The 13,040-nt window shown below is 56.1% G+C and overlaps 2 non-coding genes across 2 annotated transcripts; both read left to right on the forward strand.

Moving 5' to 3' along the window:
• Positions 1–5,299: 5,299 nt before the first annotated feature.
• On the forward strand, positions 5,300–5,382 carry TRNAL-CAG (transfer RNA leucine (anticodon CAG)). Its single transcript has one exon. It is a non-coding gene; the product is annotated as a tRNA-Leu (tRNA).
• An 808-nt stretch (positions 5,383–6,190) lies between these two features.
• TRNAL-CAG (transfer RNA leucine (anticodon CAG)) lies at positions 6,191–6,273 on the forward strand. The gene has a single exon. It is a non-coding gene; the product is annotated as a tRNA-Leu (tRNA).
• Positions 6,274–13,040: the final 6,767 nt, after the last annotated feature.

Here is a 13,040-nt window from a genome sequence, read left to right on the forward strand (position 1 = left end):
GTTGGCGGAGTTGCTACTCGCCGCCGCCGCTGTCTTGGCGGACATCTCCGTTCCGGCGAGCGAAAAAACGGCTGCGGGGTTGGTGGAGAAAGCGAGGTTGGAGGGATCCCGCCAAAAGGCGCTTCGCGCCAAAAGTCTGGAAGTTGCCGCCGTTTTTGAGGGGCCGCCATCGATTGGCGGGAAGCACGGACACCACGTGGCCGGAGACCTCCGCTCAGCGCAGCCCACGTCATCAGCGCGCGCCGGAGCTCTCCATTTTGCGCCTGACGACCGAGCCGACATTTTACACAACTACAGCGGAGCGCGGGAAAATCTCTCCGACGTCGACGACGATCGGGTCCTCCAGCAAAGATTGCCCGCGCTGTCGGCGTTCAAGGCGGATGGGGGCGACTGGGGAGCCTTCCAACGAAGGTTCCTCGCTCATCAGGAGATGTCGGGGTGGTCCGACACCACTGCCCTGCGTGCGTTGCCAGCGATGCTCGACGACGACGCGCTTGCAGCCTTCACATCTGCTGCAAGGTCGTCCCGCTCTACGCTCCAGGCCGCACTACACCTGATGGCGAAGGTGTTCGGACCGCCCTCCACCTGTCGCCACCAGTTCTATGATCGGCGAAAGGTGGCTGGAGAAACGACGCTCGCCTATCGCACGGCGCTGCTCGCCTTGGCGGACGCAGCTTTTCCCCGCATGGACAAGGAGGGGAAGGACGCCATGGTGACGGAGCAGCTGCTGGCGTTGGCCCACGAGTTGGGGGTCCCCATCAATGTGGCGGACGAAATGGATATCTGCTCCCTGGCGATCGCCACGAGCATTCACGCGTACGAGGTCCTCAAACGCAAGCCGGGGGTCGTCTGCAAATGGGCGGGGAACGCGGCACTGGCCGCCACGATCGCCGAACCTCAGCCAGCTGCGGATCAGGAGCAGGCCTTCGCTGCATCGCGTCCGGGGGAGTGGAGAACGGGAGGTCGTTCGCCCACACGTTCATCCCGCAAGCTGGAGCAACCGAAACCTACGACGTCCCTCGTCGTCTGCTACAACTGCGGCCTTCGGGGTCACGTCGCAGCCGGGTGCCGGGCCCCGCGTCAGCGCGCCACAGGACCACGTCGGGACGACGACCAGGCCCACAAGTCATCCCAACAAAACCCGGCAAGTCGCGGCACCTCACACGCTCGGTCCACAAACACGGCACATTCGGGTCGCCGCTTGGCGGTGGGGGGTTCGCGGCTGGGTGCCGGGGGTTCATTTCGGCGAGGGGGGTCCGTACACGGCCCGCAAGCAGTCGAATGGTCCGAATTGGCCCACAGGATAGTGGCTGCGTCGGCCGGGTCGTCCGTGGTAACGGGGTTTAATGACGGGGTTGAGGTCCGGGTGCTTGTGGACACGGGTGCGTCGGCCACTATCATTTCGGACCTTATTTATAACATTCTTCCCGTCCAAAGTAGACCCCTTCTGCCAGTGGACGTGCCATTTTATGCGGCGAATGGGGGATCCCTGGGGATCATCGGCCAGATTCGGGCGACTATTTGCATTGGTGACATCAAATTGGCAGGCCCTATTTTTGTATCATCATCGCTGGCCGTTCCCTGTTTGCTAGGTACGGACTTTTTGTCCAAAATGCCCATCAAAATTCTCATAGATCAGGCCTGCATTGAGCTTCCGTCAGGTCGGCGGGTTGCGTTCTTGACGAGCCCTACCAAAATACGCACGGTTTGTGCGACGGTGCAGGCGCTGGCAACTCAGACTGTACGGGTGCCCCCGGGATCGCAAATGTTGGTACCCCTTCGGTTGAGGAAACCACTCGAGGTGGGTGCGGAGGCACAGGGGGTGCTGTTGGGGCCGTCTAACAGGGCCAGAAGGGGCCTCGACTTAGCGGTTGCTCAAACCAAGGTGAGAGGGGACAGTGAGCCGTTCGTAATGGTCCTGAATACGGGCTCGCGGCCGGCCGTAATTGCGCAGGGAACGGTGCTGGCTCACGCCGCGCCGCTACCCGTTGAGGAACGGCTCGTGGCTCAAGCAGATTTCACTGTCGAGTCGCATCCTCCAAGTGACGAGGGGACAGAGTGGTTGGACTCGTTGTGTGCCGGTTCTGCTAACTTGTCCAAAGTGCAATTGGGAGTCGACGCTCCCACGGGGAGGGATTCGCTGTTGTCGTTGCCCCTCATTGAGTGGGGCCGTCTCCAAATGTCCGACAGCTCCCTACTTACGCTACGTCGAAAAGTTGGCGCTTCCGAGGTAGGGGATGCGCGGGTCGGTTCCTGGGTGTGCAGACAGGGCCTTTTGATGAAGTGGGACAACATGTCCCGGCGTCACGTGCTCGTTGTGCCTGTTGCTATGCGGGGTAGGGTCGTTCTGGCAGCTCATGAACGGCTCATGCATCTGGGTTTTCACAAAACGCTCGCCCTAATCCAGCGAGACTATTATTGGCCGGGGATGGGTAACGACGTGGCGAACATTCTTAAGGGATGCGTAGGGTGCGCCAAAAGAAAACCGCCACCATTGGCAGCTAATCCACCGCTGCAATCCATTCAAGTTTCGCGCACAAACGAATTGGTTGCATTGGACATCTTGGGGCCCTTTCCTGCTACACCGAGGGAAAATAGGTTCCTGCTGGTTGGCGTAGAATACTTCACCCGATGGCCCATGGCATGGCCACTCGCCAACCAGTCGGCTGCAGCGGTGGCGGACGCCTTCGTCCAGGGTTATGTTTTGGACAAGGGCGCCCCCGAACGCTTGCTGATGGATCAAGGAAAGAATTTTTCGAGCGTTTTGTTGCGCGAGGTGTGCGACCTGTTGGGTACAAAGAAAGTGCGTACTTCCCCCTACCACCCGCAGACTGACGGGATGGTTGAGCGTCTGAACAGGACGATTACGTCTATGCTGTGCCAACAGGTCTGCGACGATCAGGTTGATTGGGACTTACAGGTGCCGGGGGTACTCGCGGCCTATCGAATGGCCCCTCATGCGGCGATGGGGTTTTCCCCATTTTTTCTTATGTATGGGCGGGAGGCCGATCCGGCCATGGACGTCCAACTGGGGATTTCCCAGCCACGTGCAAAATCAAAATTGGCAGACCACATCAAATTTAATATCGCCAAATTGACTGAAGCGCGGGAGGCGGCGAGGTTGAATTCGCGGTCTCGGCAAATCGCGAACGAGAGATTGCATGGGCGGAGGGTGCATACGCATGATTGGAAACCAGGCGATAAGGCCTGGCTGCATTGTCCACATGCACCGTTGGCTACGTCCCCCAAATTGTTGAGACCTTGGAGGGGACCGGTGGAAATTGTGCGGGTTGCACGACCCCAGAGTATACAGATTAAATGGGAAAAACGCCGTTGGTACGTGCACCCCTCCCGACTGAAGCCCTATGCGGCACCGTGTGACCCCGTTCTGTGCCGTAACGACCGGGCGTGTGATGTGACCGTCGACTTGGGGAGGGAGGTGTCGCAGGCTGCTCCTCACGTGTCTCCACCTGACCCACCCCCAGGTGCCTCGGGCTTGACGGCTGCTGACCGTCGGGAACCTGAACCCCGCGGCACGCACGGGTCCTCGATGCCTGGCCAATGTCTTCCTGAACTGCCGGCACCACCGGACGTTCAACCGCGTCTGGTGCCGTACGACGGACCGGCAAGGCGGACTCGGGCTAGGGCACAACAATTTTCATGAAGACATTTTTTTTCGACACCGAGCTCGCCCGGTGTTCCCCTCTGCCGGGGTAATGTCCCGTTGTAGGGACGCTCGGAAAGAATGGGACGCTGCACGAGTCGAGAGAGAAAAAAAAATAAAAAAAATAATTCCATTTATTTTTCTTTCTGCATACACATTGCTATTGTCACTCGCCGGATTGTATATATTGTTCTGTTGTCGCGGTGGCATTGGTTGATGGTTGCGGATGGTAGTGTTCGCGTTGTGTTGTGTTGTTACGTTAGTTGTTGTTCTTGTTGTTGTGTTGTGTTACGGGGCACACAGGGGGGTTTGTATATTTTTATAGCAGCCGGGTCGGCTGCGAGCTATGTGGTAGGGGGTGATGTAGTGGTGGTGTTGACGTGCGCCGACTGTGACAGTGATGGATCACGGGGCGGCGCGGGGTGCGGGGTTGGGCACGCGTTGTGGGCGTGGTGTGGACGCGCGCGCCGGGAGTGACAGATGACGGGGCGGCGCGGCGTGGGTGCTGAGGCACGCTGAGATGTGGGAAAACAGGATCGTAGCCAGCGCCCAGTGATTGGTCGAATAGGATGGGTGCTTGCAGCGACGTCCGCAGGTGGGGTATAAAGGGGGACGCGCGAGAGCACTCGGGGAGAGTTACCCAGTTGAAGACCAGAAGACGGAGCTGAAGACCTAGTGCCCCGAGACCCCTAGTCCCGCCGTCCTTGTGGGGACCGGGGCCCTGTGTGGCTCGGAGGCGAGACTGTGGGACCCGGGGTCCGACGCCCACGTGGGTCGGGCTGGGGACCCACAGTCAAGACGGACACCCCGGGCAGGGAGTGTCCCGAGTAGCTCAGTGGGCGTTAGTCGCCAGGGTAGCTAAGTGGGTGTTGGTCACCCGAGTAGCTCAGTGGGTGTTAGTCGCCGAGTAGCTAAGTGGGTGTTGGTCACCCGAGTAGCTCAGTGGGCGTTAGTCGCCAGGGTAGCTAAGTGGGTGTTTGTCACCCGAGATACTAAGTGGGTGTTTGTCACCCGAGATACTAAGTGGGTGTTTGTCACCCGAGTAGCTCAGTGGGCGTTAGTCGCCAGAATAGCTCAGTGGGCGTTAGTCGCCAGGGTAGCTAAGAGGGCGTTAGTCGCCAGGGTAGCTAAGAGGGTGTTAGTCACCCGAGTAGCTCAGTGGGCGTTAGTCGCCAGAATAGCTCAGTGGGCGTTAGTCGCCAGGGTAGCTAAGAGGGCGTTAGTCGCCAGGGTAGCTAAGAGGGTGTTAGTCACCCGAGTAGCTCAGTGGGCGTTAGTCGCCAGAATAGCTCAGTGGGCGTTAGTCGCCAGGGTAGCTAAGAGGGCGTTAGTCGCCAGGGTAGCTAAGAGGGTGTTAGTCACCGAGTAGCTAAGTGGGTGTTAGTCATCCGAGTAACCAAGTGGGTGTTAGTCACCGAGTAGCTAAGTGGGTGTTAGTCACCCGAGTAGCTGAGTGGGTGTTAGTCACCTGTGAACGAGTTTGGTAAAATAAAGAGTGTGTTACCCGTGAAGTCGTCTCCCGCCGAGTTACTACATTACACTTAGATAAATAATTGGAATGTTTATTTCACATGAACCACGTGGATCGATTGCTGAGAATGGATTAAAATTAGCCTCTATTGGCACCATGCCACAGTCAGGATGGCCGAGCGGTCTAAGGCGCTGCGTTCAGGTCGCAGTCTCCCCTGGAGGTGTGGGTTCGAATCCCACTTCTGACAGCATGATGCTCTTTTGTGAATTAACAACAATTTTCTGTTTTGTGATTTCAATGAAGCTTAGCTATCGCAATAGAAATCAGAAATATTCGATAATGGAACAAGGCAGGAAAGTTTGGTGAATATAAATATGAGAAAAACAAAAGTCACACACAAAGAGTGATTGAGAGCATTACATATTTTGTATGGAGGGAAACACAATGCAAAAAATCACGTTGGTATGCAAGGGGTCGGCATAAAACATGTAAAATGAAAATGAATAACACTGCTATGACTGTTATACAACCAATTGTCTTCCTGTTGTAGGGCAGGTCGGATAGTGCGGCCCGCCTGGTGTGGATATGAAGTAACTTGATGATGTTACGTGAATCAGTTCTGTGATATATTTTTCCGTGAACCATTGTCTCACAAAGGGCATAGACCAGCGCTACACGAAGTCCAAATGTACGCTTCATACCATGCATGACACCAGCAGTATAATTTCGATTCAATTTGGCGATAAGATTCAGCAATACCCTCAATTAAACATGAGTAAGAATCACTGGATTTCCTTGATCAAATGCATCTTGGTTTTGAATATTCTTCACGGATGTTTCTGAGTAAATATTGGAATTCCCTCCTTCTAATATCATGCATCCGTCTAAATGACAACTAGGTTGTCCAAAAATGGTGGGTATTGTTTCGCTTGAATCACTTGTGATGAGGAAGTGTTCTTTCTTAGATAAATAATTGGAATGTTTATTTCACATGAACCACGTGGATCGATTGCTGAGAATGGATTAAAATTAGCCTCTAGTGACACCATGCCACAGTCAGGATGGCCGAGCGGTCTAAGGCGCTGCGTTCAGGTCGCAGTCTCCCCTGGAGGCGTGGGTTCGAATCCCACTTCTGACAGCATGATGCTCTTTTGTGAATTAACAACATTTTCTGTTTTGTGATTTCAATGAAACTTAGCTATCGCAATTGAATTGAGAAATATTCGATAATGGAACAAGGCAGGAATGTTTGGTGAAATATAAATATGAGAAAAAAAAAGTCACACACAAAGAGTGATTGAGAGCATTACATATTTTGTATGGAGGGAAACACAATGCAAAAAATCACGTTGGTATGCAAGGGGTCGGCATAAAACATGTAAAATGAAAATTAATAATACTGCGATGACTGTTATACAACCAATTGTCTTCCTGTTGTAGGGCAGGTCAGATAGTGCGGCCCCCCTGGTGTGGATATGAAGTAACTTGATCATGTTACGTGAATCAGTTCTGTGATATCTTTTTCCGTGAACCATTGTCTGACACAGGGCATAGACCAGCGCTGCACGAAGTCCAAATGTACGCTTCATACCATGCATGACACCAGCAGTATAATTTCTATTCAATTTGGCGATACGATTCAGCAATACCCTCAATTAAACATGAGTAAGAATCACTGGATTTCCTTGATCAAATGCATCTTGGTTATGAATATTCTTCACGGATGTTTCTGAGTAAATATTGGAATTCCCTCCTTCTAGGATCATGCATCCGTCTAAATGACAACTAGGTTGTCCAAAAATGGTGGGTATTGTTTCGCTTGAATCACTTGTGATGAGGAAGTGTTCTTGCTTATGTAGTATAGTAAACTACGGCGGGAGACCACTTGACGGGTAGCACACTTTATTCACACTTGGGTTGTCACAATAACACGCGTTGTCACTACAACTCACGCTACACGTTCCACCTGACACGTGTGGTATCTACAGCTCACACTACACGTTCCACCTGACACATGTGGTATCTACAGCTCACGCTACCCGTTCCACCCGGCTACACACACACGGGCATTCCAGCCCCGTAGCATCCGGGGGAACCTCTAGACCCACCCCAGCTTGGGTACGGATCACGACCACTGGGTCCCGCGGCCCGGTCCTCACACGGACGTCCGGCCCCCGGGTCCCAAGGTCCCGCCTCTGAGCCACACAGGGACCCGGTCCTTACAAGGACAGTGGGACTAGGTGTCTCAGGGCCCAATCTCTTCCTCCTCCGTCTTCCGTCTTCACTGGTCACCAACTTCTCCCCGAGCGCCCGCGCGCACCGCCTTATATAGCCCTCCGCTCCAAGGAGACGGAGCCTATGCGGACCGCGATGTGAGCACCCACCCTAGCCGACCAATCATCACGCGCTGCCACTCGATCCCTTCTTGTGTCAGCGCACATAACCAATCACCACGCGCTGCCACACGATCCATCACTGTCAGCGCGCGTCACCAACACACAGCCAATCACCATCACATAACCCATGACCCCGCGCTGACCTACGATCCCTCACCGTCAGCGCGCGTCACCAACACACAGCCAATCACCACGCGCTACCCCACGATCCCTACCACCAGCGCGTATCACCACTACATCACCCCCCCCCCCCCCCCACATAGCTCGCAGCCGGCCCGGCTGCCAACAACAACAAACCAACAAAAAAATACCCCCACTCCAGACGTGTGCCCCGTAACACAACAACAACGCAACACAACAACACAACACAACAACACAACACAACAACACAACACAACCTATGTACAAACCGACGAGCAACACAATAAAGTTATTCCGAAAAAAAACGTGTCCAGTGTCTCCTTGACTACCGATCCCCCTTCCACACGCTCCTTGAACGGGTGATAAAGCGGTCGAGCGAAAGGGGAACGTAGGGACGAGACGCTCCGGCCGCGTCGGCCCGCATCCCCATCCGATTTATTCGGTCAGGAAAAGTTGCGCGACCTAGCGCGAGTCCGACTGGCCGGTCCGTCGTACGGGACGAGAAGCTGTCGACCGTCCAGTGGTACCGGCAGCCCAGGAAGGCACGGTTCAGGCCTGGAAGAACCGGCCGTGCCCCGGGGATCTGGTCGCCGGTGGTCGGCAGCCGTCAGTTCCCGGACACCTGGGAGCGGATAAGGCGAAAACATGTGAGGATCAGGTGAAGAAATCTCCCTCCCCGGGTCGTCGGTCACATCACCTGCTCGGTCATCACGACACAAAGGAAGGCCATATGGTGGCGAGAACGGTTTTAGCCGGGAGGGGTGAACGTACCACCGGCGCTTTCCCCATTTTATCTGAACACACTGGGGGCGTGCAACCCGCACGACCTCCACGGGTCCCCGCCATGGCCTCAACAATTTAGGTGACGTAGCCAAAGGTGCATGAGGGCAGTGCAGCCAGGCCCTATCGCCCGGTTTCCAATCGTGCACGGACACCTTCCGTGCACGCAAGCGCTCGTTGGCGACTTGCCGAGATTTCGAATTAAGCCGTGCGGCCTCCCGTGCCTCGGCGAGTTTAGCAATGTTAAATTTAATAAGGTCGGCCAATTTGGAATTAGGCCGTGGCACAGAAAGTCCCAGCTGAGTCTCCATGGGCGGATCGGCCTCCCGACCATACATCAGATAAAATGGGGAAAACCCCGTAGCTGCGTGGGGGGCCATTCTATACGCGGCGAGGACCCCCGGGACCTGCAAGTCCCAGTCAACCTGTGCCTCGCACACCTGCTGGCACAACATGGAGGTTAAAGTCCTGTGGAGTCGCTCCACCATCCCGTCAGTCTGTGGGTGGTACGGGGAGGTACACACCTTTTTAGTACCCAAAAGGTCGCACACCTCCTGCAGCAATTTACTCGAAAAATTCTTTCCCTGGTCGGTCAGCAAGCGTTCGGGAGCCCCCTTGTCCAAGACGTAGCCTTGGACAAAAGCATCCGCGATGGCCGCCGCTGACTGGTTGGCGAGTGGCCACGCCATAGGCCATCGGGTAAAGTATTCCACACCAACCAACAAGTACTTGTTACCCCTAGGCGTGACAGGAAAAGGCCCCAAAATATCCAGCGCAACGAGCTCGTTGGTGCGCGAGACCTGAATAGACTGCAGCGGTGGATTTGGCGCAACGGGCGGTGGTTTCCGTTTGGCGCAATCCACACACCCCTTCAGTATATTGACCACATCGCTCCCCATCCCCGGCCAATAATAGTCCCGCTGGAGCAGAGCAAGCGTTTTGTTTACCCCGAGATGTAAGAGGCGTTCGTGTGCAGCCAGAACAACTTTGCCCCGTATAGCCGAAGGCACGACGAGTGCGTGCCGCCGGGACATATTGTCCCACCTCATTAGCAGGCCCTGCTTAAGCAGCCAGGAGCCAGCCCGTGTTCGACCCTCCTCGGGACCCCCCGCCCTACGACGCAACGCGAGCAGGGAGCTGTCAGCCATCTGGAGTCGGCCCCACTCAACGAGAGACAGTGAGAGTAGCGAGTCCCCGCCCGCAGGGGTAGCGGGAACGTCAACCATCGGCGCATTCGTGGCCGCGACCAACTCACTCTCGGGCACAGCACCTGGCGGTTTACAGCGCGCCGACCCCATCAAGCACGCACATTCAGGACTAGGCGACAACCACGACAGGGCATCCGCGTTGGTGTGGCGCAACCCCTTACGGTAAGTGGTCGTAAATTGATAGTCCTGGAGGACTTCCAACCACCGTGACAATTGGCCTGAGGGCTGGGCGACCCTCAATGAATACTGAAGTGCCGCGTGGTCCGTCCGGACCGTAAAATGACGGCCATAGAGATAAGGTCGAAATTGCTGCACAAAAAAAACAATAGCCAGCAGCTCGCGACGGGTGACGCAGTAGCGCTGTTCCGCAGGCGACAAAACCCAGCTACCATAGGCGACCACCCGTTCAACTCCCCCAACGACCTGTGAGAGCACCCCCCCAATGCCCGAGTTACTAGCATCAGTATCCAGCAAGAAGGGACTCGTAAAGTCAGGGTAATGTAAGGGCGGGGCACCCACCAAGGCGTCCCGAAGGGAGCAGATCGCGGCCTCCTCCTCTGGCCCCCATTGAAACCTGACTCCTTTGGCTGTTAGAGCGTGCAAGGGTTTGGCAATGGTGGCGAAATGCTCCACGAATCGGCGGTAGTATGACACAAAACCAATGAAGCTGCGGACCTCTGATACCGACGTGGGCATTGGCCATGAACTGACACAGTTTGTCTTCGCGGGATCGGTGGAGATCCCCGAAGAATCGACAATGTGGCCCAAGTACCTTACGGATTTCCGCAGAAGGTGGCATTTCGCCGGTTTAAACTTTAACTTAGCTGAACGCATCCGCAAGAACACCCCTCTTAATCGCTGGAGGTGTTCCTCAAAGGTTTTACTGAAAACAATGACATCGTCAAGATAAATTAAGCAAGTATCCCATTGCAAACCCGACAAAACCAATTCCATAAGGCGCTGAAACGTCGCGGGAGCAGAGTGGAGTCCAATGGGCAACCGATTAAACTGGAACAGGCCCCCTGGGGTCCGGAATGCCATCTTAGGTTTAGACTCATCGTCGAGTGGCAGCTGCCAAAATCCCGACAGTAAGTCAAGTGTAGAAAAATACCGCGCCCCGGACAATGCGTCCAGGGACTCGTCCATCCTGGGGAGCGGATACGCGTCGGCCACGGAGATTTTATTCAGGCGATGGAAATCCATGCAAAATCGCAAGGAGCCATCTTGCTTTTTAACCAGAACGATAGGTGCGCCCCACGGACTGGATGAGGGCGAAATGATGTCGGCCGTCAGCATGTCATTGACGGCCTATTGAACGTGTTCCTTCTCGGCAGGACTCAGCCGGAAGGGATTCTGCCAGACTGGTGCTGCATCGCCTGTTTCAATGTGGTGGCGCAACAGGTCCGTGCACCCAATATCATATTTGTGCAATGCTAAACACATCGGAAAATTCGATCAGCAGAGCGCGCAGCGCCCCCAATTGCACCCTTGACAAATCACTTGAGTCCGCACACAGCAAATCGACCCATTCAAGGTCATCACCCGATGTAATTTTCTGCGCCGGGACGGGATCAACATGTGCAACAAGGCGCTCTTCTGCAGGGACCCGTGCTTCGTGAGCAAGCACGGTGCCCTGCGGAATAATGGCCGGCCTTGAACCAGCGTTTAACACCATAACGAACGGGTCCCCGTCAGCCCGAACCAACGTTTGAGCCACCGCCAAATCCAGACCCCCGACAGCTCTATTCGATGGACCCAAAAGCACGCCCTGTCCCGCAGTCTCCCCACCCAATGGCTTCCACAACCGGAGGGGTATCAACATCTGCGAACCCGGGGGCACGTGCACTGTCTGTGTCGCTAGCGCTTGGATCGTCGCGCACGCCGTCCGTATTTCAGTAGGGTTAGACAAAAAAGAAATACGGCGACCCGATGGCAGCTCAATACAACGTTGATCCACGAGAATTTTAATGGGCATCTTAGCCAAAAAATCTGTGCCCAACAGACAAGAAACCGCTAGGGAAGAGGAGACGAAAATAGGTCCCGCCAATTTAATATCCCCTATGCAAATGGACGCCCGAATCTGACCGATAATACCCAATGAGCCCCCATTTGCCGCGTAAAATGGCACGTCCACCGGAAGCAGAGGTCAACATTGGACGGGGAGAATTTTATAAATGAGGTCTGAAATTATAGTGGCCGATGCTCCCGTGTCCACCAACACCCTGACCTCGACCCCGTCTATGAATCCCGTAACGACCGACGAACCGGCCGCCGCGGCCACAATTCTGTGGCCCAACTCGGACCATTCAATGTCCCCCCGGCCCCGTACGAACCCCCCTCTCCGAACCGATTCCCCGACCCCCAATCGAACATCCTCCGCCGCAAAGCGACGGCCCATGTGTGTCGTGTATGTAGGCCGAGCATGTGAAGTGCCGCGACTTGCCGGGGGTAGTTGGGACGACTTGGGGCCGTGGTCGTCGTCCAGCCGAGGTCCCGTGGCGCGCTGACGTGGAGCGCGGCACCCGGATGCCACGTGGCCCCGAAGGCCGCAGTTGTAGCACGTGATGAGGGACGTCGGAGGTCTCGGTTTCTCCAGCTTGCGGGTCGATCGCAGAGGCGACCGACCCCCCGACCTCCAATCCCCCGGTCGTGCAGCCGCGAACGCCTCCTCCCGTGGGCGAACGACCTGGGGCTCGGTGACCACAGGGCCCGGAGCTGAGACCCCGGCAGCAGTGCAGACGACCACCTGTTTCCGCTGCAGGACCTCGTGCGCCTGAATACTCGTTGCAACACGCAATAAACATATATCCACTTCGTCGGCTGTGTTGATGGGGACCCCCAGGTCCTGTGCCAACTTGAGCAGTTGTTCCAAAACCATAGCGTCCTGCCCCTCCTCGTCCATACGAGGGAACGCGGCATCGGCGAGGGCCAACAACGCCGTGCGGTAGGCGAGCGCGGTCTCCGTGTCCGCCTTCCGTTGGTCGTAAAATTGGTGGCGGCAGGCCGAAGGTGGTCCGTAAACTTTGGCCATGAGGCCCAGCGCAGCCTTGAGCGTGGAGCGGGCCGATCTCGATGCGGACCTGAAGGCCGCGAGCGCGTCGTCGTCCAACATGGCAGGCAGTGCCCGCAGCGCCGTAGCGTCGGACCAGGCCGACATCTCTTGATGGGCGCGAAATTTTCTTTGGAATGCGCCCCAGTCCCCGCCGTCCGCCTTGAAGGCTGTCAATGCGGGAAGACGCTGCTGGAAAATGATGTCGTCCTCTGGCTCCTGACTCTCCCGCGCCGCACCGTCGAGCTGCAAAATGGCGGCCCCTATGGCGGGTGGCTGATGGCGGCCCGTAGCGCGCGTTGATGACGTAAGCGGCAGGGATTGGTGGACT

The sequence above is a fragment of the Lampetra planeri genome, chromosome 24, assembly GCF_965212315.1.
Source record: "Lampetra planeri chromosome 24, kcLamPlan1.2.h2, whole genome shotgun sequence".
Lineage (NCBI taxonomy): Eukaryota > Metazoa > Chordata > Hyperoartia > Petromyzontiformes > Petromyzontidae > Lampetra > Lampetra planeri.